We start from the raw sequence: 23,418 nt of genomic DNA, 5'->3' as shown, positions 1-23,418 counted from the left end.
GACCATCAACTCCCCTGGGTCCAATTTGACTGAATTTCTTCACCCAGAGGCTACCCGCAGGCACTGTTCGACCACAGCATGGTGGTAAAGTGATTAAAGAGAGTGTCCTTCATATGGAACATCAGAGTTCGAGCCCCTTGACAGAAAGCATCTGCTGTGCTGAAGTGTCCTTCAGCAAGATACTGAGAGCGTGAGTGTCGGTCTGTAGCTGACCCCTGCGTCTCTGTGCGGAGACACAAACCTTTTAGTTGGGGGTGTTAGAGGAAAAGAGGGAAACTTATGAGCCATGAGTCATTATTTTTCAGCTTTTTTCCAGCCAGTTGCAAACATTTTGCTAATTAGAGATTTCTTGAGCAGCAGGCACATCTGTGGAGATTACCATTAGATACTGTGATGTTCCCCCAGAAGGGTTTACATTTGCATCATAATGTTTGGCACATCCAAATCATTTCTCCATTCATAATATCAAAAACAAGTAGGTACACCAACGACTTACAGAACCACGTGTGCTGAGATCTTTAATTAATTGATGGGCTGGTGTCTTATTTTGCTATTTTTGTCATTACCGAGGGTTAAATTACTCAATATTCGTAGAGCGAGATGCAATATGAATGAATGAATGAAATGAAGATGTCTTGCAAGGTGAGGTGCAACACAATGCAGATTACCTTACTGCAGGACATTGGATTCTTCTCATTTTTTATGAACATGATTGAATTTAAAGACTAAAGGAAAACATGAACGATGTGTAATTGGGTCCAAACATGTTGACGTTCACAGAGAAAATGGGATCATGTTGCTACATCATTCTGTAGCTTGTATAGCTGCCCCGAGGGCCTGAGTGTAAACGTATCTGGTTGTGAAGATCTATCAGTATTATTAAATTAATATTTGAAACTCTTCTCAGCTTCCATCTGTTACAGAACAAGATCAGATGTGAATATAAGAGGATTCATTAAACCACGATGGAAATTTACCATATTATCTAATAATCTAACCATCTCCCCAAACTAAGAGATTATAATTTTAAATGTGAATTTCTAAAATGTAAGAAAACAATTCTGCTATAAAACAATCAGTCAATTTTGTATATCTGCATACTCCGCGCTCTCCCCGGTCATACTGTAGTAGCATCTGCATGACAGAAAGTGACGTACATAGTTCCTCTGCAGTGTTTTTGTGCTGTCACACGCAGTCTTGTCATTGCACTGACAGCGATGCCATTGGCACTGTGATGCTTCAGGACACAAACATGCACAGTCGTAGTCGCCTACAACATAATGCCAGCTGATTGCCAGAGGCAATGTGTCACTGCAGCAGAGAGCCAAGGAGGCCATCATAGGTGAATGTGTACAAAATGACATACATTTCACTAGTTTCCATCTTTCTGTACATATTTACGTGTGTTTTATCATCGGGCACATTCTGTGTGGTGGAATACGCTCACAGATATGTACATTACATATTCACACATATATGCCATGTGTAATTTAAATGTGGTAATCTTCTTCTTCTTCTTCTTCTTCTTCTAACTCCATCCTGCAAGTCATCACTCAAACAGTTACACACATTCACACTGTTGTTGGAGCACACTACCTCTAAAATCTGACGACAAGATTTCATGTAATAGGCAATTCTATATTGATACTAAAAATGGTGAAAGGGAAAGGTGTGTTCACATTAAACACAAACAATAATTACTCGCACCAAAGAGCCTATTATACATTATATATTATATATTATACAGACTGTACAGACATCACTGGCTAACAACATATGCATAGACCAAGTGTGTTTCTGTGTGTGTGTGGAAACTGACTGACCTCAACACTGCAGAAGTCCATTTACAACAGGAGAAGAAAAAAATATGATACATATTCTCATGGTAAATCAAAGATATGATATCAGATCATTTGAATTAAGTATCTCATAATTTTGATTTACCTCCCATGAGTATTGTATCATTTTAAATAAATGTCCCTCCTTTTTCTGGTAGAAATGGGCTTCTACACAAAACTCAACACCTACTCTTGTCATCGTCCTCCTGTCTCTGCATCTTCTTTTCAATTCTCAACACCCTGCTCAAATTTGCATCCACGCACACCTTTAGCTGTCTTATTATGTAACTGCCTCTGAAATTTGCCTCATTTTCAGTGTAAAGTCACCTGAAGGGTGAAGTAGTACAATGCTGTAGCTTGGATTTTACTTTGGACACCAGTCATCTGGATTCATACGCTGAGGGTTTGTCTACCTAACCTTTAATAACCTTCTTTTCTGAAACTATTAATCAATTTATCAACCAAAAATGGCAGATATACTCTGATTCCAGCTTGTCAAATATGAGGATTTACTTCTCTTAAAAAATTAGTAAATGTTATTGTAATTGGCTGTGGGAAGATGTGATTGGCTATTTTTCACTATTTTCCGATGCTTTATAGTCTCAACAATTCATTGCTGGACCAAATAAATAATTGACAGATAAATCAACGATGAAAACAAGTTTTAGCTGAATTATTCTGCTCGGCACAGTTCGCAAGCCTGTTCATGTGTCAAATACTGGCATTTCATTCTGTGGTTTTGGCACAAAAGCCTTCTATGGTGGGGGAACATAATCTTCCCATTATGTGTATTATTGTGTGGAGATTTTAAAGGAGAAAAAGATGCTTTCCATTCCCAGCCAAGACATGTCTAGCAGGTGAAAGACACAAACTGGTAACACTGTTGACACACACCAGCTTCTTTCACATTCAAGCTGCCACTGCTCCAGCTTTGTGAGAGACGATCACACTGCATAATCAGAACACAAAAAGTAATATTGTGCAGCACTTTAATTCCTTTCCAACAGCTCCCATCCTGTGAAAAGATATCGAAATGGCCTTTAGCTACATGTCGTTTCTCTTGAAATGGATCCACAAATCTGGGATTAGTCTTCCTGTTGGCCCAGCCAGCCAGCAGGGTGGCCAGCTGTAAATTAACTGCTTCAATCAAAAAAATCATTTAAAATTTGACTGTTTTAGCTATTAATTATTTTTTAAGATTAAGATTTTACAATTTTTAAAAAATACAACATATTATTAAAGATGAGGTCACATTTCAGACGTCTATGAGTTGTTAATTGCTTCAAAACAGTGGTTTTTGCCTCTATACTTCTCACATAGTTTAATTTCAATTAATGTTCAAATGATCCAATATTTCAGCAAAAATCAAAGATTAGAGAAAAAGCTGAAAACAGATTTGTGTATCAGAACTTTTTTTTCTTTTCTCTCCCATTACTCATCTCACAAAACCTCAGATTTTCCTCGTGATCCTTAGAGGGGGCCCGACCCCTAGGTTGGGAACCACTGGACTAAACTAGCTATCTGTATATAAAGTAGTTCAAAGCTCCAACTCCTGCAGCTACAACAGTAACATGCTGCTTACATGCTGATAATTACCATATATCTAATAATCTAAGAATAATATATAATAATAATATATAATATATCAGTCACAGGGACTGAATGAGTACTTTTAATTTAATGTTTTGTACTATAAGTAAAATTTGCTGCTTTTACTTATATACTTACAATTGGTCATTTTACATAAGTAAAGTATCACAGTACTTCTTCTATTACTGAGACATGATATTACAAAATGTACATAACACATGTATACGTGGGTGGAGTGAGAGGAATAGATTTCTCCACCTAAAGCTGATTTGATAATGGACACATATCTTAAGACAGGCGGCAGCTTGACATCAAAATCAGCTCAGTCAAGCTGTGAAAATGAAATTGGTGGATCAGTTAAACTTTCCCTTCAGCTCAAACAACCAGCAGCTTAATTCCACCTCACTTACCAAAGTTGACCTCACCTTAAACTAACAAAAGTTCTGTTTATTACCTAAATTTAGACACTGTTTTAAGTGACATCCTCTATATTGAAAAATGGTGTAAATGTGTCTGTAACTGTAAATGTGAAATAACACATTGGACAAATGGAAGTTTAAGACAGGAAGGAGACTGATCTTTATCTATTCATACTGATCTATTGAGCTACTATAGTCTATTTAGATTGTATATGACACTTATCAATCAAAAGGTCAGAAGTTAGATCCCTGCCGCAACAACAGTGCATGTGTCATTCAACAAAAAAACTGTCCTTCGGGCTATGATTCTGTCGTCGTGCTCAATAAATGTTTGAAAGAAATGTTGATGGACACGTTGGCTATTTTAAGGATCAAGTCTGTGAACTATGATTGACAGGTCAGCTGCTCTCTGCCTCCCCACCAGCACATTTATTCACTGTTTGGCCTCCTTAGGATCTGCCTGAATTTGGTTTAGTATAGCATAAAATATAAAAGAAAGACAAGCAAAAATGTATTCATTTTAACACAAAGATGCTTGAATGTGGAAAAAAATTACAAAAACTAACTAGAATTGCACTAAATTACTACTGTAAATGCTTATTTTTGCTCCAAAGGAGAATCCAAGATGAGCTGTTGTTCAGATGCATAGACTATGAGATAGATGCAATAACTCACAAAAATCTTCTTTTTTTTTACGTATTACTCTCGTCAATGCAGTAATTAGTATGTTTGTGTTTTGTTATATGTGAAGGACGTTCAAATTACTAGTGCTTCAAAGAAATACTTCCCTAATTAAACTCACTCATTGATACAGCTTTTATTGAGGGGGAGCTATTATGCTTGGCTGCCATTCCCAGCTCTATATCTTTTGTTCTGGGATTCCACTAGAGTAGCTTTGCATGATTTGCAGTTAAAAAAACCTTCTCATTTATCTTATACTGACCCTTTATGCAGCTTTACTCAGTTCAGCCTCTGTCACTTAACAGGCAGTTTTAGCTGCTGTCTTATTAAGGCCCCTCTCACACTCTGTTGTGACTGGCCAGGCGCCGATCCAAACATTTCCTGCTTTACTGCTTCATATTAAAAGCTTTTAAATAACTATATAATGGGAGCCTTTTATTGTGAAGAATTTATAGGAAATTAATGTTTTCCTTATTGAGTCCGAGAAATAACGCAGTGAGGAATAGTACGAGCAGAAACAGCCACAGTGAGAATGATGTTTAATGAAGAGCTGCAGATGACAGGCACACCTCCAACAGGTATACATCTTATCATACACCAGTGAAGTCATGCGCTGTGTGTGGAGCAGATGACCATATAAAGAAATCGGTCACATACTGTCATCAGCTCGGGTTGAAAGTAGAAAAAGCTGTTGAAAACCGAGCGTTGAGAGCAGTCTGAAGCCAGTTCTTTTTGCTTACAGGGATTACTTATGTTTACCTCATTATTTAACATACAAACTGTTGAATTCAAGAGGGACTGCTAGACTCCAAGTATTGAAGTGTGTTCTTACAGTATAAAAGGAAAACAGAAGATCAGTAGACAACAAGCAGCCCCGAAATCTGCTCTCTGTTCTGTTTTTGCTGCGAGAAAAGTGATGCTTCTCATTTGAAGCTTGCTTCAGTAGGGGCTGGCATATTAGCAGACTAAGTAGAGTGAGATAAGAGGCATGGCATTAAGATGAGTTGAACGTTTGAGCCATTTCAAGGTAATATTATAATGCCACCATCGGCTTAAGCTTCCAGCTATCTGACAGAGAGCAGGTGAGAAATGTGGCAAAGCCAGACGGAGTGAAAGCACAGGTAGGGACGAAAATCAAAAGATCACCGGAGCAAGAAAGGCTGAGAAAGATCATCTTATTTAAAGATGCAAGAAATAAAACAAAAGCAGAAGGGAAAAGGAGAAGCTGTGTTGGAGAAAGAACTACCACTTCCCCGGGTGCTGCTAAAGCCGTGTCTCATTCGGGGACGTCATATTTGGGTCAGGCCTGGGTAGCCAAGCAGGAGAGGCGAGGCGAAACGAGCGGCTCAGTCCTGCTGAATGGATGGCAAGTCATGCGCTCTCTGTCCCTTATTTCCGCTTCACTGGTGGGCGCAGTGGTGCCCGCTACGAGTAGACTCTGGGGACATGGTGACTTGTAATTGCAGATGTGTGGCACTAAGGGGTCAACCTGCCAACAATGGAGATGACTAGTCTAAACGGCCTTCCTCTCCAACGTAGCGTTTAGTCTCGGTGCCACTCATCACACTCCTTTACAAGACGCTTATAGCCTTCACCGAGCACTGGAGAGCGGTTCCCCTGAGAGGGATGTGTCACAGGAACATGGCTTTGTCACAACTCAGAGAGGACTTTTAGGGGTTGTAATTTAGCTCAGAATGACAAGCTGTGTGTCAAGTATGCTCGATTTAGTAAAGTACTATTGATTATAAATGGTTTGGGATCAATCCCTACTGGACCTGGTTGACTTTATCACCTAAAGGAAATGACTATCTTTAGGATTTTATCAGTAGCTATTGACAGGTACTCTTATTTTAGTTTAAATACAAAAAGGTTTTTGTTTTTTTTAAAGTGATCATTGCATACTGTTAATCATTGTTCACTGAAAGAGAGAAAAAAAGTGTTTGACATGTAGACCTGTGATTGGAGGATGAGATGGACAGAGGTGTTTGTTTAGAAGTTGCATCATTTTGACAGCAGGAAGACCCCTGTTTGAACCTTTTGTTTAAAGAGTACATATCATGCTTCTTGTGATTAAATGTTATCTATATGCTGATTCAAACGCTGTCCAGAGGTTACCAGAGGTGCAGGAGTTAACATTGTAGGTGACGAGTGGATCGCACTGGGGCTGAACTTTGGTGATGCTCCTGATGTGAACAGTACTGGATGATGAAGCGTTAGTGGGTGGCTTTTTACAGCGGCTGTTTTTCTGACTTCCAATGCAACTGTAATGATTTTATACCCAAGGGTTTTAATTTCAGCATTTTCTTGCACAAGTTGCAGCAGGCTTCAGAGTCATTATTTTCAACAGGCTTTTAACCAAGCACTAAATGCGCTGTTCTTGATCCAAAACTCATTTAGCTTGCACCCATATTAGATGAAAGTAACATCAACACAAACTATTTGAACTTATTACCTCTAAAAGTGGCTATTTTTACCACATTGCAACACACTAGCTGGGTGTGCTCTGATAAATTCTGTTTGTATCAGTGGTTATTGGTTTCATGTTGGTTTTGTTTTATTTTTCTTATAGCGTGATCAATACAAATCTTTCCCCAAAACACATTTAAAAGTCTGACTGAAAAATTCTGATTATTTATTTAGATTATACTGAACCGCTGCATAAAGATTGTAAATCATACACAGATATTCTAATATAGCCCCAGAATAAAAATATAGACCTGGAAATGTGCATGTTATGTCCTTTTTAAAACGTTAGTAATAGTAATTTGATTATTGGGACCATGTACAGTGTTAAACATATTAAAGTCAACCTACTGTGTGTGTGTATAGATGGTATATTCTGCCCCATTGGGACAGTGTTACCTCTCCTTAATCACAGCTACTGTTACATAAGTAGCTTGCTGTGTCTCAGTTTGTCTGCTATACTGTCCACAGGATGATTACGTAAATAAGAAACACATTATCATTAACAGATGCTGACAGGTTGGCAAAAAATCAAATTTAACTGAAGACAAGCTGGAAATGCCTAACATTAAATTAAGGAATGAATGAATTTGATGTCCAGAATCATCCTTGGTGTCAATCTGTACACATGAATGTCTGATTAATTAGTTTGACGCTGCAGGATAGACAAAGGAGAGGCTGATTTCAGTTTGTCCATCAACATTAATGTATTAATGTGTACCATGTATGCTAAACTCATGAATGTGTACATGTACTCCTCCTCAGGACAGTTCAATGGCACGTCTCCTTTTGTTGTGTTAACTGTCAACAGGTGGATGATAGATTGCCTCCTCTGATTGGTTAGTCGATACAGCCTGCAGGTCAATGTTTGTGTCTGTCATTGTCACCTTAGCACCATGGCCTCAGCCTTGATTAGCACATGGTAATCTGGGACTTTGTTTACCTGGGTCAGACGGGCCAATCCTCTTGGCTGTGCAGCGGTCAGCGCACCGAGCAAACTCCACTGCAGACTGCTTGTCCTTTTGTCCCTGGACTCTCATTTAACTACTTAACCTAAAGGTTGACGATTGAACTGCTCTGAAGCTGAACAATCTGGGTACAGATTAGTCAGGCTGACACTTTTATATGGCCAAAACATGTATTAATCAGCTTTCTTAGTCATTTTAGCCACTTGATATACAGTTGTTTATATGAAAATGACAAACAGAAATATTTATTGGACTAAAGTTAAAGAGTTGAAGATTTTCCTCACTGAACTGCTCAGCAATATTTCTGTTTATATCATTCATCCATGTAGTAAAATCCCACAATAAATTAAATGAAGTAAAATTTGTTGACTATGAAATGTAATCAGAAACTCCAGTCGAACTAACTTGGTCAATGGTTCAATATATTTGAAACAACCATGTCACACATTGTATTGTCCAACCAAGTTTTAATGACAGTTGTGTGTTTTTTTTTGGCTAAACTGAAAATACTTTTAAATACCTGAACATTTTGTGGAATCATTTCAGCACAGTGTTGAGCTCTGAGAGGTACAGATATACCTTATAATGCCATATGCTGCACCATACTGTGTCAATATGCATAGTGTAGTGTATGTAAACATGCTGCATTGAATACATAATTTCACTGTGAAACTTGGATGATTTTGGTGTCAGTGTTCTCAGGAAAGAGGGAGGACAATTCTCTCAAAAAAGCTGTGCAATCATTTAAATCTTTGTTGTGTAGAGCAGCACAGTGTAGCCTGATGTCTGAAATGGGACATAAAAAATGTTAATTTGTGAAATAATAAAATGAACAGATACTACGCCAGATGGTAGACTATTGCATCTCTGAAGGCATCACTCTACTTTATGTTTATCATTCAGATCCCCAGTTCACTGAATTTATATTGCCATTTCTCAAAGTCAGTGGACAATATTGCAGCATGTCCCTGTTCAATATAACATGGTTTATTAGTGTCTGTTGCCATGTCTCCCAGATTTATTTTTATCTCTCTCTCTCTGTCTCTCTTTCTCTCTCTCTTCATGTGTGTATGTTTGTTTGCATCTCCCCTCATCATGCTTTTCTACCCATCGATGTGATTTGTACTTGAGGCGAGGCTGTCAAGTTAATTAACATACTAAATGTGAGCACTGAATTGTTTTATTGTGACTAAAGTTGCATTTCAGCAAGATGCTGTATCTGCACGTGAACTCTCGAGGAGATAAGAGATGCGGATGTTTCTTCCTATGAGCGCATATGTGCTCATCAGGCTGCTATGTGAAAACAGAGTCAAATAGAGTGTGGCACTCCAGCTGTTTATGCAGGCAAGAGACTCCGCTGTTTACATGGGAGGCCACAATAAAGTGCCCTCCACACACCCACACACATACATACTGTATGGATAAACATATTGTATGTATACACTTAAGTTGCAGCTGGTGACTCAAAAAATTAGAGAGGAAAGAGGAAAACCAACCCACAGGTTATTTTACACTATTTGGCAAATACAATCTCTACTTTCTTCAAGTTATGTTCCTATGTTGAAATACAGGGCTGTGCAGAGACCTGCATTTGAGACTGCTGCAGGGTTGTGCTGAGGTGTGGGCATGTTTGTGCTCTACAGCGTACCCTCTGTGAAACAATCAAAAAATAATGTTTTATTGATTTGATTCACCGACTCTCTCACTACCACCATTGCCTCTCTGCAGTCACTTTCTAGCTAGCTTGACCAAAGCTGCTCTCTCTCTCTCTCTCTCTCTTTCCTCTTTTTCTCTTGTCGTTTGTAAGATGGGGAAGCTGAAAGCGAAGTCTATCTTTACTTTTGACATTATCAAACAAAGAGAAATGTCTTTCCCTCCTCCTAGTAATGTCTTTGTACTCTCTCATGGCGTGTTTGTACAGTGTGATCGCCAGCTGTGATTGGCCTCTGCAGCATGATGTCAGGTTGCATTTCTCCAAAAGTTGACTCTGGATCAACTTTTGCGCCACAGGCTGGTGCAGCACCTCTTGGGCCAAAACCTCTGCAGCCTAAACACACTACACCCATTTAAATGAATGGGCTGACTGGCACACCAACGGATTTGGTTTGAATTTGGCCTTAGAGCAGCATGTGCTCAAAGTTTAAAAGGAGCACATGGAGCAAGATTTTAATACACCAACGTCCTTTATAGCCTAACATGTTGAATTATAACAACCAACATTCAAACAAAATCTAACATGTAATCAAACCGCATCATAACCTAACCTAATCATCTTTTCTTCTTTGGGAAAAAAAAAAATATTGAAATGTTCTGGGTTAAATTTGTACAATATTTGTTAAATAATTCAAAAATCACTATTAAAAAAGCAATTTAATGAAACAATAATGGCTGTTATAAGGTACTTATAAATGAAAAGTTGTGGTTCAAAAGTATGAACCGTGGGTCACAATATGAGCAGTGTGTAAGGATTAATTGAAATGTGCAGGATAACGTTCTCATGGTAGGTCAAGTTGTCTAGACTAATACCTTTTTTATTAGTCACAGCAACTTGTCCTCAACCGCCGAAATTCTGGGGGAACATTGTTACCACGGTATCAAGGTAGAAAGATTAACGGTTTTAAATTAAAAGCCTGTGTGTGTGTGTGTGTGTGTGTGTGTGTGTGTGTGTGTGTGTGTGTGTGTGTGTGTGTGTGTGTGTGTGTGGTCTAGCTAAGCCTACTTTCAGGGACACTAAAGACAAATTAATTGGGGGCAGATTGTCCAATTGGAGACAAAAGCTGTGTCCCCAGTTGGGAAGAAGCTGGTTTTCAGCTCAGTAGTAAGGTTAGGATAAGGGTTGGGGTTAAACAAGTAGTGGTTATGGTTAGGGTTAGAGTAAAAAGAAATGAATGTAAGTCTATGTAATGTCCCCAAAAGTGACCTAAGTAAAAATGTTTGTGTGTGCTCTCTCCTCCTGTCTATAGGTTGTGTAAAGTTAAGCCTGATACTCGTTCCATAGTTACAGATTCTATGGTAACAGAGATGTTTTTACACCGAGCTCATGGGAAGTCAGCTGAGAGAAAGCCACACACACACACACACGCGCGCGCGCAAACACGCAAACCTAATTGTCCTCCTTTCTCCGAAGTGTTTCAGTTAAATGTCAAGTCACTGCTGAGCTGAACATTCACTGGTAGACAGGATCTGATCTGATCTGTAATCATGGATTTAGTGGAAGGGAACCTATAAACAAATCAGCTGTTTGTATTCTGACGTTAATGCTTGTGGACGTTAACATTTTCTTATGATTTATTCCATGCATGATTCGATACTGCGCACGTATCTTCAAAACCCTTCACACAGTAAACACAGTAGCAACAATTATGGAACAAACTGTGATGATATTTGCATTCCTTTCACACAAAAAAGCCTTCAAGGACTACAGCCTTCAAATTTCATGAATACTTCCTTCAGTCAAGCACACACAACGAACAAAAAACTGTGTATCTGCAGTCTTTTTGCAAATGCTTACATGCATGCACTTCAAAACTCTTCGGTTTATGCTCACAAATTAACATGTCATATGCTGTACACACCAATTCGCCTAATTTAACTATAACCACTTTGAAATGCATCTATATTCAACCAACTCCACTAAAACCTTTCCTGCTGCATATCTATGACACTATAATACATTTTATAGAGAGATCTTACTGTTTTTACTAAAGGAAAGTTTGTTTGATGAAGAAGATGCATCTTATGTTGGCTGTTATCAATAAAATCAAGTGTGTCAGCTGTAAGGATTTGCTTATATGTGTAAAATGAACGGTTGTGCCCAGCAGTGTGTTGGTAAAGTTGACTGTGTGAATCATTTTGACTGTGTGGACTCAGTATTGAATAATGCATGTAACTAATCATAGAAAGCTTTAAGTAATAGTACAGCAGCAATTGATTTTAATATTTTAGGTTGCCTGTTATGGATCGGTCAATGTAAGTTGTATTTTTCCACTAACTCCTCTATGGATGTAAAAATATGCTTTGTTGTGTATCTCAAACTGTTCAGTTAAAAGGATCGATTTATCTTTTCAGCCCTCTCAGATTGTTTCTTGTTATTTCATCTTACGTTAGCTGCTTATTATTTCAGTGCCACTGACGCTGGTGCCACTTCATGTGGCTGTGGAGGCCAATGCGTAAGCCATACACTTATCCACAGGTGGGGAAAGGGAGCCCAGATGTTGCAGTAATACAGGTGGTCCTCCAGTGTTGTTGGGCTTATCTTTTGGTTCACCTCTGTTGGTTGGTTGGTGTGATGTATTTGTTTCTTCACCCTGGTGATCTGCCAGGCTGATCTATCGAATGTGAAAGGTTCAACATGGGTAAGGTTTACATTGCAGTGCACCTCGTTTTGCATCTCCAAGTTGGACATGGAGGGCTTGGTGGGGTAGATGGTGGTCTGGCATAGGAATAATTACCATCCAGCGAAGATATTTTTTAGCCACTGCTGCTTCAATTTGCAGGAAGCCTTTTAAATGCCCAAAGAATCAACCACCCCCAACAAAAAAAAGAAAAAGCTTAGGAAAGAAGAACCAAAAATATGTGTTGCAAAGCTACAGTAGGATTTATTTTCCTTTCCTATCCTATGAATCGTAGTGCAAACTATAAGATAAAGCTTTATCTTGCAACCCCATGGTGAGGTCCTGGGATCCTGGTGTGTGGAAAACAGGAAAAAAGGAAATGGGAGGTAGGGTTTTCATTGTGTATGTAGGATGTGATGGTTTGAGGTGAATCACACAGATTCCTTTTTGGAGCAAAGCAAAACAGTTTGTCTCAGATAGTGACGTAGAAAAAGCAGAGATATCCTGAATTTCAGCCCTTCAGTATCACTCGAGTTTCACAACCATTGGATCCTTCATTCCTCATAAAGCCATTAATAAAATATTTTTGTTAGACCATCCAAAAATATGTAGTCACCAAAATCAAGATGCGTTATAATAACTCAACTCACTAGTAAACAGAAGCAGTTTGTAAAGGGTTTATTGCAAAACAGCTTGGTTTCATATCACCAGTGAGCACGGAGTGGCAGATGGAGCAGGTGGAGTGGAGCAGGTGAGGGGTACTGGATTGTATAAAAGCTGGTAGGAGAATGGGGTTTGTGGCACAGCTGGACAGGCTATGAGCAGAGGATACAAATCCAACAAGTGACGAGTACAAAGCAGGCAGGCAAGTGTGGCAGACTGGAGTGTAAACCTGGAGCTTGGGAAGACTCAGAATTAGCAAAGTGGAAACGGATACGAAGAATAATTATCTAGAACTGGCCTTGACATTTGTACCACGTGGTAGACTGAACGATGTGGCAGAGTGTAGATGGATGAGCTGGGGTTTTATGCTGCAGTAGCTTGTTGAGTTGATTAGGTGATCAGCTGTAGGTTGAACAGCCGGAGAGTGAAACCAGGAAGCCCCAGCATACACACACACACACACGCACACTAACACGGAGAGACACAAACCAACACACAAGGGAGGGGAAAAAGGAGGAGGACACAGGGAATAAAGGAGACCTAATCCACTCATAACAAGCTGAGATAACCCTGCTTTTCTCAGACTTGACAAAGCTCCTCCAGAGCTACAGAAGCCATAAAACTGACTAGTATTCCTTTTGACTATAGCCTCAATTGTTAAAATCAGTGGAGTGTCCCTTAAAGCTGAGAGATGCCATGTAGCTCATTTTGCATTGCTGCCATATCGTCTAAATCGAGCCAACGACCCTTTCTCTCCCTCTTCACTGTTCTTTCTCTCATAATCTTCCCCATCTGCCTTCATTTCAAACTCTCTAGTAAACATGTTTCTAGTAAACAAAAAAAAACACCAAGTCACTCCATAAAAGTACTGAAACTTTTTAGTTGCATAGCAACAAGAATAAAGAAATGCTCCTTGCATGCTTTTAGCCCCTGCTGTTACTAGATTTTCACAGCTGCACCTTGATGACACGACTCAACAGGAAAGCACATTGGGGCGACATATGTTATTATTGAAGTTGTTATACATTTAATCTTTAAATTCAGTAAAAAAATATTGTGTTATTAAAATGAGGGCACCATGAGACACCCTGGTTTTTGTCACTTCTATGACAGAAAGGCCAAGGCACGTTTATAGCAGATTTGAGCAACAAGGTAATTCAAAGTGCTTTACATAGATTATAAAATGCATCAAGACAGAGTATAAAAACAACACACAAATAGAATATGACAGATAAAACAGAAGAATGAAAGTTTCAGTGCGGTGTAAGATATTAACCCCTCAAACTTGGTTTCATTCTTTTTTAGGGAGACCTGTAGTTATAGTAGTCGAGTCTACTGAAGATAAAAGCATGGACAAGGTTTTCCAAATCCTGCTTAGACATAATACCTTTAATCCTTTATTTATTCTTAAGGTGATAGTTGACTGACTTTTTAATTGTCTTAATGCGGCTGTTGAAATTCAGGTCTGAGTCCAAGACTATACCAAGATTTCTGGCTCGGTTTGTGTTTTTTTTTATCGATTGAAGCCGAGCGCTGACTTTTAATCGTTCGTCCTCGGCTCCGAAAACAATGACTTCAGTTTTATCTTTCTTTAACTGAAGAAAACTTACATCCAATTGCTGATTTGTTCAATAAACTCACTCAGCGATTGTATTGGACCAAGCAGAGTTCCCCCTGTCTGCTTTAGTTTTACAACTCCTGCTGCATTTAATTCAGAAATTCTCCCTCGTGTGTGTGTGTGTGCGTGTGTGTGTCTTCAGATAACTCAACAAGGGAGAATCCGTGTAGTTGGTAACAGCATCCCTCTGTTCAGGAAAAAATCCCCAAACTGGCTGTCTGCTTTGTTGCACAGTACGCCTTACAAGCAGAGAGGAGCTGAATGAAGTTTTGTGGTGTAGAAATGCATCTCATGGCCAGGCTTACTCACATATTTATTTTTCTTTTTTTCTTTCTTTTTTTCTTTCCCCCCAATAAGCCTGTTAGCAACGGGTGTTGTCACAGACGACTGCTGGGGCTTAGTAGGGGGAATATTAGAGTTGTGTTGATTCGGCTCGTGGCTTTCGTAGCAAGTTGATTGGAATTTCTTGTTGTTTTTTTTTAGATGCAGTTCATGTACGTTCTACCAGCCACATGAACAAGAAACCCTCTATCATCTCTCCATCTATTTGTACATGTATTGATCTTTTTGTATCATCTGACCATCCATCCTCCAATTCTCTCTTAGTATTCACTCTATCTCTATCTATCTCCCTCTGTCTTTCTCTCTCTGCTGTTTTTTTCTGTGTCCATCTGTCTCAGCTTGTTCCAGTTTTTTTTTTTCTCCCTTCGGCAGTCCTTCCTTCTGTCTCTTCCTCTTTTGCACTTTCTGCATTTCCATTTCAGCCGTTTAGCTTATGCTCTTATGCAGAGTGACTTGAAATAAGTGAGGATGTAAAATAAGCTTCAGTCCTGTCACCAGCAGCATTAACAGCGTCTAGTAGAAAGGAGTGCACATGTCTGCGACGTGCTTTCTGTCACTTCAGTCAAGATTTACTTCACTCCTATTTCAGTTTCTGCAGAACACCTGGTGGATTATTATGAACAATCAGTGAAAAGCAGAGATGATCACACCATTCATTCAACAGTGTCAACTAGGACCAAACTTATTTATCAGCTAGGTTAATATATTGATTGATATTAGCTTAGTGTATATGTTGTTTATATGTCAGCTGATGAGTATAAAGAAATTGTTGTTCAGAAATGCCACAAATATGTTTGAGGTAATATAGAAACTAATTAACTAACTGTTAATCGGCCGACTATTTTGATAATGAAATATAATTTGAGTCATTTTTTAAAGCAAAAATACCAAATATCTGATAGTAAACTGAATGGACAGACTGCTGGTCAGACTAAAGATGTAATCTTGGGCTATGGGAGATTTTAACATTTTTTCACTATTTTTTTATTTTATTTTGTAGACAAACTGGTTAATTGATGGAAGAAAATAATCAGCAGAGTAATGAATAATGAAAACAATCATTAGTTGCAGCCATAATCAGCCTGAAAAACTGGTCAGTTAGGCTACACTGTAAACAAAGTGATGCTATACCAATTAAATTAGGTTTAATTTGCTCAGTCATCAAACTTAATTGTTGTTCGACTTTTACCAAAATACTACTACCTACTTGTTCATGTTGTTCTGTCTATAAATACTGTATAGCCTATCAGCATTAAAGGTTGATGAAGATAGATGGAGATAATAGTTGGATGGAACATGAAGACATACTTTAGCATTTATATTTTCGCTATTATTCAGATAGATTTCGAGTGACTGCAGCAGCCGATAAGATTTTAGTTCCAAGGTTTCCAAACTTTCAGACAAGCAACAGTGAGAGGCTGAGTGTCAAAGCCCCAACATTATTACTAAAAAGTAGAGAAGAAAGAGTATTTATTTGAGAAGTGAAAGGTTAAAATGTAGGGTTAGCACAAATGTATTCTCTTTTGTGGTTTGCACAACCGTCTGTCGTCTCCTCCCAGACAGACTGCTACACTTTCAATTGGATCTGTTTTGTGTGATATTTGTTTAGGAAAGAAAAAGGCTGTTATCTCCCAGGAACAAGGTTATTGGTATTTTCAAGACTGTATGTTACATGATATTCTTGAATAGCTGAAATTGTTTGAGCCTGAGCACAGCGTTGACAAAGGTCAGTCATCTCAGCAGCTCTGCTTCAATAACAACCACAGGATGTCCTATTGGTTACACAGACTGTGTCATAACACAAAGATCCCCGTTCCCGTCACACACTGTAATAACTATTGTATTGCTGAAGCTCTGACTCGACTGCTGAGATGAAAAAGGTTTTGATCAGACAAAACATCAGTGATCAACAGCAGGAACACTAACAGCTACTCAACATCGCATCAGTTATATTTTTACAGCTTCACAAAAAAATATCCCTGTTCTTTTTTGAAGACTTTCCATCGTACACATACTGTACAGTATCTTTTAAAATAAAATAAAAAACTTTTATTATTACTTGAATAACTCTTCTACATGAAATAATTGATTAACAAATAATGTTAAAAAACGACATTATTTGTAAAGTAACTGACAGAATACTCTAAATAAATAATACCTGTTTATTTCAACAAAGAGTTCTTGTTATTATATTAATTAAAGTATTTAAAAGTTATTGATTTAAATAATAATTCTGCCATTGAAGCTTTAATCCATAAAATGTCAGTCCTGGTTGATTTGGTGACACTTGTGGTTATCGTGGTAACAGAAAGTATGGTTTAATACTACAGGTAACAGAAATATGCAACCCACCAGGCTTGTTGGATGGCCCTCCTATGGGGAGACATACAACCTAAAAACTTAAGAGTAAAGAAATACAAGTGTCTTGAAGGTGAACTTTGTCAGAATTACAAAAAAAGAGCAACTGGTATATGTCTCTGTTTACAGTGCAGCCAAATAAATCCTGATGTTTTAGTAAAGAAGTCTTTATTGATCAACTGCGATCTGATTTTGTGCAAAGCAAGTAGCTTTCCACACAGCAGGACACAGTAAAGTTGGCTAACTAGCTGAGGAGCTGCTGGCTGCTCTTTCTTGTTCCATTACTCACTGTCAGTATTAACCTTAATTACATTGAGTTTTTCAGTGACTTCTTCATAATAAGTCACTCCATGCTTGCAAGTTGCAGTGACTTAATACTGATCCAATACTGCTGCAGCTAAGTGAACAATAAAAAGTGAGGCTGATTTCAATTAGATAAAATTACGTTAGATTACATACATTTTGTGTGAATCAGTTGTTCCTATTACATAGTAATAATAGACAATACTAGATAACTCTTTTCTTTAACATTTAATTAATTGACTTGTCTATAAAATGTCTATGAAATCTAAAACCCCAAATTTTAGAAAATCGTTCCCCACACACAAAGAAGACATTTTAAAATGTATCGTGTCTGACCAACAGTCCAAAACTCAAAGATATTAACTTAATTATCAGATATGATGAAGAAAAGAAAATTACATTAACCCATTTTTAAGAAGCTTAAACCACATTGTTTGCTGTTTTTACTTTTAAAAAATGACTAGACGATTAATCGACTAATCGTTGAAGCTCTAATTGAGAAGTACCTGTAATTATATAATGTAAATTGTCGGGGGCATTAATTGTTGGGGGATTGGGAAATTAATGGAGCAAAACATCAGTGAAGGGTGGATCCCAGCTGACCATCCTGCAGTCTGCTCAATGGCACCTTCGGAAGTGCGACAGGCAGAAATGCCCAGCAGGTTGAACCACCTGTGCTTACACCTAAATTGCAGATCAACAGTGCAAAAAAAGGTTTGATTTCATGAAAATCATAAGGATGATAACAAGATTATAAGTATCAATTGGTATTGGTACCAAAACTTAGGTATTTTATTAGCAGCAACAGGATTGAAGAATTTCAACAATATCTAGCCCTAAACATATTAATCAAAAGGTGGTATTAGTATGTGTGTGATAGAATAGATAGATGTGTGGTTGCACACAGCCCCGGTTTATGATTTAGTACTTAGGGAGACTGAAGTTTGGGGCCCAAGCAAACAACATCAAAGTCTGCCCATTAAGAGTCAGGTAACGTATTTAAATGTCCAAAACATTAAACTCTGCTCTGTTCACACGTTGCTCTGGATGATGGTGCCAAAACAAATAATCCAGCCATTGTAAACTGTCTCCCCATAGACTAGTCTGCTGTGGTTTAGGTCATCTGACCTTGATACACTCTAAAAAATGTCTGAGGTTAAAAAGTTATTTGATCTTAGTCTTATATCCTGTATTTAAAGTTTCTATTTTATTTTCTATTTCATGTCATAAGAATTGGAAAACTGTATGTGGATCATGGCAGCTTAATGCCTTTGTGTATGTTTCACCTACACAGAAGCATTGCCGCTGCAAATCCTTAAAGACAATCCATGCACAGATGACCTCGGTGTTTATTGTATTCAGCCACTAAAGGCGTAGGTTTGAACACTTCACTCAAGTCATTTAATCCATAGCGCTAATCAGCTTTTTTTTTCCATGGACACCCTGAGGGGCTGCTGGGTGGATTAACAGTCACACATCACAGTTAAGTTTGCTGTGATCATTTTCCTCTCTTATTTATTTAGTTAATAAATGAAATATATGACTTTATGGTGCATTAACTATGGATGTTGCATTGTTTTCAAATTCAAATAGACTTGGCCTCTGTCACTCTGGATTACCAACTCTTTATTTCAGTCTTTTGATTTTGTGTGTTTTTAACATTCTTCCTAAGATTGTAAAATGATGATAGTCCCCAAATATGACAAATTGTATTCTACACTGACAGGTGTATTTACTGCACGTGTGTAGACTCAGATGAAAGAAGTATATTCAGCCATATTTTGGTGTAAATATTACAGTTTAGATCACACGGAATCAGAAGAACTTTATGAACCTGTGCTGTTTATTGTATAATTATAACAGCCATCAGTCATCTCTGATACATCATAAAAAGAAATCCTCATAACTATCTTATTAAAACTATTAATTTAACAAAAAGCCATGTCAATAGATACGGGTCAAATTTGACCCAGAACAGCCTCAATGGACAAAAATGTGCAGCACCTATACAACAGTATAACATTTGAACCCTTAAACAGGCAGGAGTGGAAAATGTGTGAAAAGGATATGTTGCCCCTATTTAGGAATAAAAAATGTATATATGTATGTATCTCCTGGTGCAAGTTGCCTGTTTAAGGGTTAAAATATTTTAATTTTTGTGCATTTTGGGCCACTTTAGGAAAAGTCATCAAATTTCAGGATAAAAGAAAAACATTTGGGTTGTTTTTACAGCTCTCAAATGTCAAAACAAGTCAAATTTCATCCGAACAGTATGTAAGGGTTAAGCTTTTATGGTAGTTTGATTCTTTTTTCCAGCATAAAAAAATAATGTTTCCCACTAGAATCAATTATTACCAATTTAAATTCAAGCTGACCAGAACTCCACTTCCTATCCCCAGTCATAACTTCCCAGCAGTAGCGATGCACATTAGCAATGAGATAGTGTTTAAAAGTCAACCAACTACAGGACAAAAGTACACAGAGAAGGACGCTGACACCTGGCCAACAGCAGGTACTCATGCAGAAAAGCCGGGCATCACAAAATCAATTTGTGGCAAAGTGCAGTCTGGGTTGGTCTTATTAATCTCATTTATATTTGTTTTCAGCCAGGATGAGCTCCACAGAAGGTAAATTGATGGAAAGAGTGCAGACAAATCAATGCAAATGTTAAGCCAAGGTTACGCAGACTGGGATTGGACTAGTTTTGAGTCCCTGCTGTCAGAATCATACAGGATCCCATTATAAAAACTCTACTGTAGCTGAGTTCATGTTTTATTTAAAAGTCCTCATTCACAAACCAAACGAGCACCAAATAACTATTAAAAAATGATGTAACAGAGCTGAATGTGCTACTTTATATTTTCACTGAAGAAAACAAACTGTGTACTCCTGAACCACGTTGGTGAGAATAAAGTTTTAAGAGAGTGTTATCCTAGGAAACTCTACTGTTTATGGCCACCGAAATAGCTTCTTCTTCTTCTGCTATTCTAATGCCGAGCAGCATAACCGAGAAAACCGCTGGAGTCCTGTGGGCAGTGGGCGACTCCCTTCCAGAGAAACTGATAAAAAATTCATCTTACTGGGTTCTGCTTTATCTTGAGCTCCCTGCAAAGCTTCATTAAATCTGCTGTAAAACCTCTACCTCGATTTGGTTCAGAGCTGAGAAGCCACTGAAGCTGGCTACTGCCATGCATTTCCATTTCCATTAATATCTTCCCTACGTTTACTCTCTCTGCATTCTGCTGAGAGAGCAGTTTTTAATCCATGGAAAATAAGCGTGTTCTAAAACTAACATATGGTAAACATGACAAACAACAGATTAGTTTCCAAGGGTCAAAGGTCACAATACATCTACTTTATAGTACCAGAGAGGGCGGAAAGAAAAGAAAGTTAACGTGGGTGGAAACATGCATCAAGTGTGCTTTTCCTTCATGGAGAGGGATTAGACGCCTCTCACTGAAAACAGAGGTTGGATTCAGTCAAGCTCTCTCTCTCTCTCTCTCTCTCTCTCTATCTCTCTCTCTCTCTCTCTCTCTCTCTCTCTCTCTCTCTCTCTCTCTCTCTCTCTCTCAGCCCTTGTTGCTTTTCTCTCTTCCACCTCTTATTTGTCTTCTCTCTCATCCCTCTTGTCTCATGTCTTTGATCTTTCTCTCTCCTTTCTTTCTCTTCCCTATGTTACAGTATATTCATCCATCCTCTAGTGCCTCTTTTCATCCTTTTGCTCTCTCCCTATTGGCTGAGTGTCCCCAACCGAGTTCATTCATTCATCAGAAATTGGAGTTTTGGCTGTAAAAACTTTACCCTGAGGCAGAGGATAACTTTTAGTTGAGTTAAAACCTGCTTAAAATCTGCTACCGATTCATCTATTCTCCATATATCACACACAAGCTTTGCTGTACACTTTTTACTGGCAACTAAAGTATCCAGATGACCATTACTATGTATTTGAGTGAATGCATTGTAGCCATAGTCGATGAATTGAGTGTAACTCAGAGGAGACAGAGTTGAGGCTTTTGAAAAAGCACCAGCAAGCGCTTTACACTGTTTGTAAAGACTGGAATACATTAAAAAAGAAAAAGTTAAGAAATAATTTACTATGACCGATCTTTCTCCTTGAATTAGTTTCCTTCTGCAGCTCATACCTCCTTTCCCATAATCGTCAGCCTTTCAGTGAGGTCAGCACAAAATTGAGGCACTACTTCTCAGATATTTTTGGCATGCTGTCACTGTATTTAGGCCTGAATGCTGCCGCTGTGTTATTTACCACAGTTACAGTTTGTATCTCGAGGAGACAAAGGGAATTTAAACACCACATCTTCACCCCAAGGTCAGAGACTTTTTTTTAGAAAAACACACAAAGGGCCACTAGAACTAGAAAAGATGATAGCTCGGCTTGGCTCGCTGTGCTTTTATTTTTCACCAAAACATCGGATTGTTTTACACCTGACCCCAAAACACACAATAGTGCCTTCTTGGGGTGGAGGAGCTGACCTTGTTTCTAAGACTTGCTGGGAAAATCACAGAAACATTGCTTCAATCGCTAACTACTATCAAACTGCCCCAGAGCACCTGTTCCAGCTCTGTAGCAACCAGTACAAGCCTGTGGTTATATTGGGCAAGTCAAGTGTGGAAATATACAAGTGTAAGGAAGACTGACTGAGGAATAAGAGGGTTATTCAGTCAAATAATCCTGCATTAATAAATGTTTACATAAAGGCAATTAGTCATGAGTCCTCTCTTCCTAAATAGCTGCAATAACTGGGAGGAGTGTAACCCTCAAGCACCCTCCTATTAATACAAATCTCATGCTTTGAATAATAGGCAGTGATTGTAAGTCTTGTTAATACTTCTTCTGTAAGACATATTCTTTTGTCAGAAAAAAAGAAACACTGCATTGCAGAAGAGGGAGAAAACATTGTTTCTTTCGCAACTTATTTTTGGAAATCTATTGCCTCTGAGAAGACTTGCCGTCTCTGTCATCATTATATGATGAGTCAGACTGAGAGCTGCTCCAGGTGTAGATGTGAAAGAGAATGGCAACAAATAGTAGGAGATACAGGAGATACTCTTTTGTGTGTTGTTTCGTGGTGTCTTTATGATTGAAAAGATTTTTTTGTAATTGATTGTGTGATTGGATGTGATTGAACTGTTGAAAATTGACTTGCAACCAGTAGAACAGTTGTAATTTCAGCCACTTATCTCCAAGAAAAAGGATCATTTGTTTTTTTGTGTTTGCACATATTTGCACACAGTTAACACAGTTAGTGCAAACTTTGTGTATCGGCATTTCAAGGCAATTCAGTTATAGTAAGGAAACTCCCAATTTCACTGTATATCCCAATCTAATTTAACAGGCCCTGCACCGATATTGGTTTCTTACAACAGTACAAGCACATGCAGGTCTGTTGTACTGGAGACTCTAGTTTTAATCTGTGATAACCTTGTGATTTATTAGAAAAATATACACTGTAAAGTAGGAAACATTCATCATTTCTGCATCCAGGTTGCAGTGGTTCAAGTTAAGTACACGTGTGAAACAGATAGTGAGTGCAGGATAAACAAAACCGTGTGCGTATCCATGATGTCTGTGCTGTTATTGACGTATGTCAAGGACCTAATGTAAATTTCATTAAGTGCCTGTGTCCGCCTGAAGGACACATTTAATGATGCTAATTTATTATTGTGCAGACAGCACGCACCTGCAAGTGCGCCCGCATGCACATGTGCAGAATACATAGTCAGCCAGTGTAGTAGGTAGATAACTTTGTATGTGTCCTCAGTCCTTGCTGGATTATATGAGGACTTTTAAGAAGAAGTCTGTTGCGTAGTGTTAGGAAATGG

At 38.3% G+C, this 23,418-nt stretch overlaps 1 protein-coding gene across 1 annotated transcript in view; it reads left to right on the top strand.

The window, feature by feature from the left end:
- The window catches only part of prom1a (prominin 1a), an 80,306-nt gene that overhangs the window by 5,796 nt on the left and 51,092 nt on the right, over positions 1 to 23,418 (top strand). The gene's annotated exons all lie outside the window — the stretch shown is intronic.

This window comes from Scomber scombrus, chromosome 9, assembly GCF_963691925.1.
Source record: "Scomber scombrus chromosome 9, fScoSco1.1, whole genome shotgun sequence".
NCBI lineage: Eukaryota > Metazoa > Chordata > Actinopteri > Scombriformes > Scombridae > Scomber > Scomber scombrus.
This window is presented reverse-complemented; position numbering and strand designations above follow the sequence as displayed.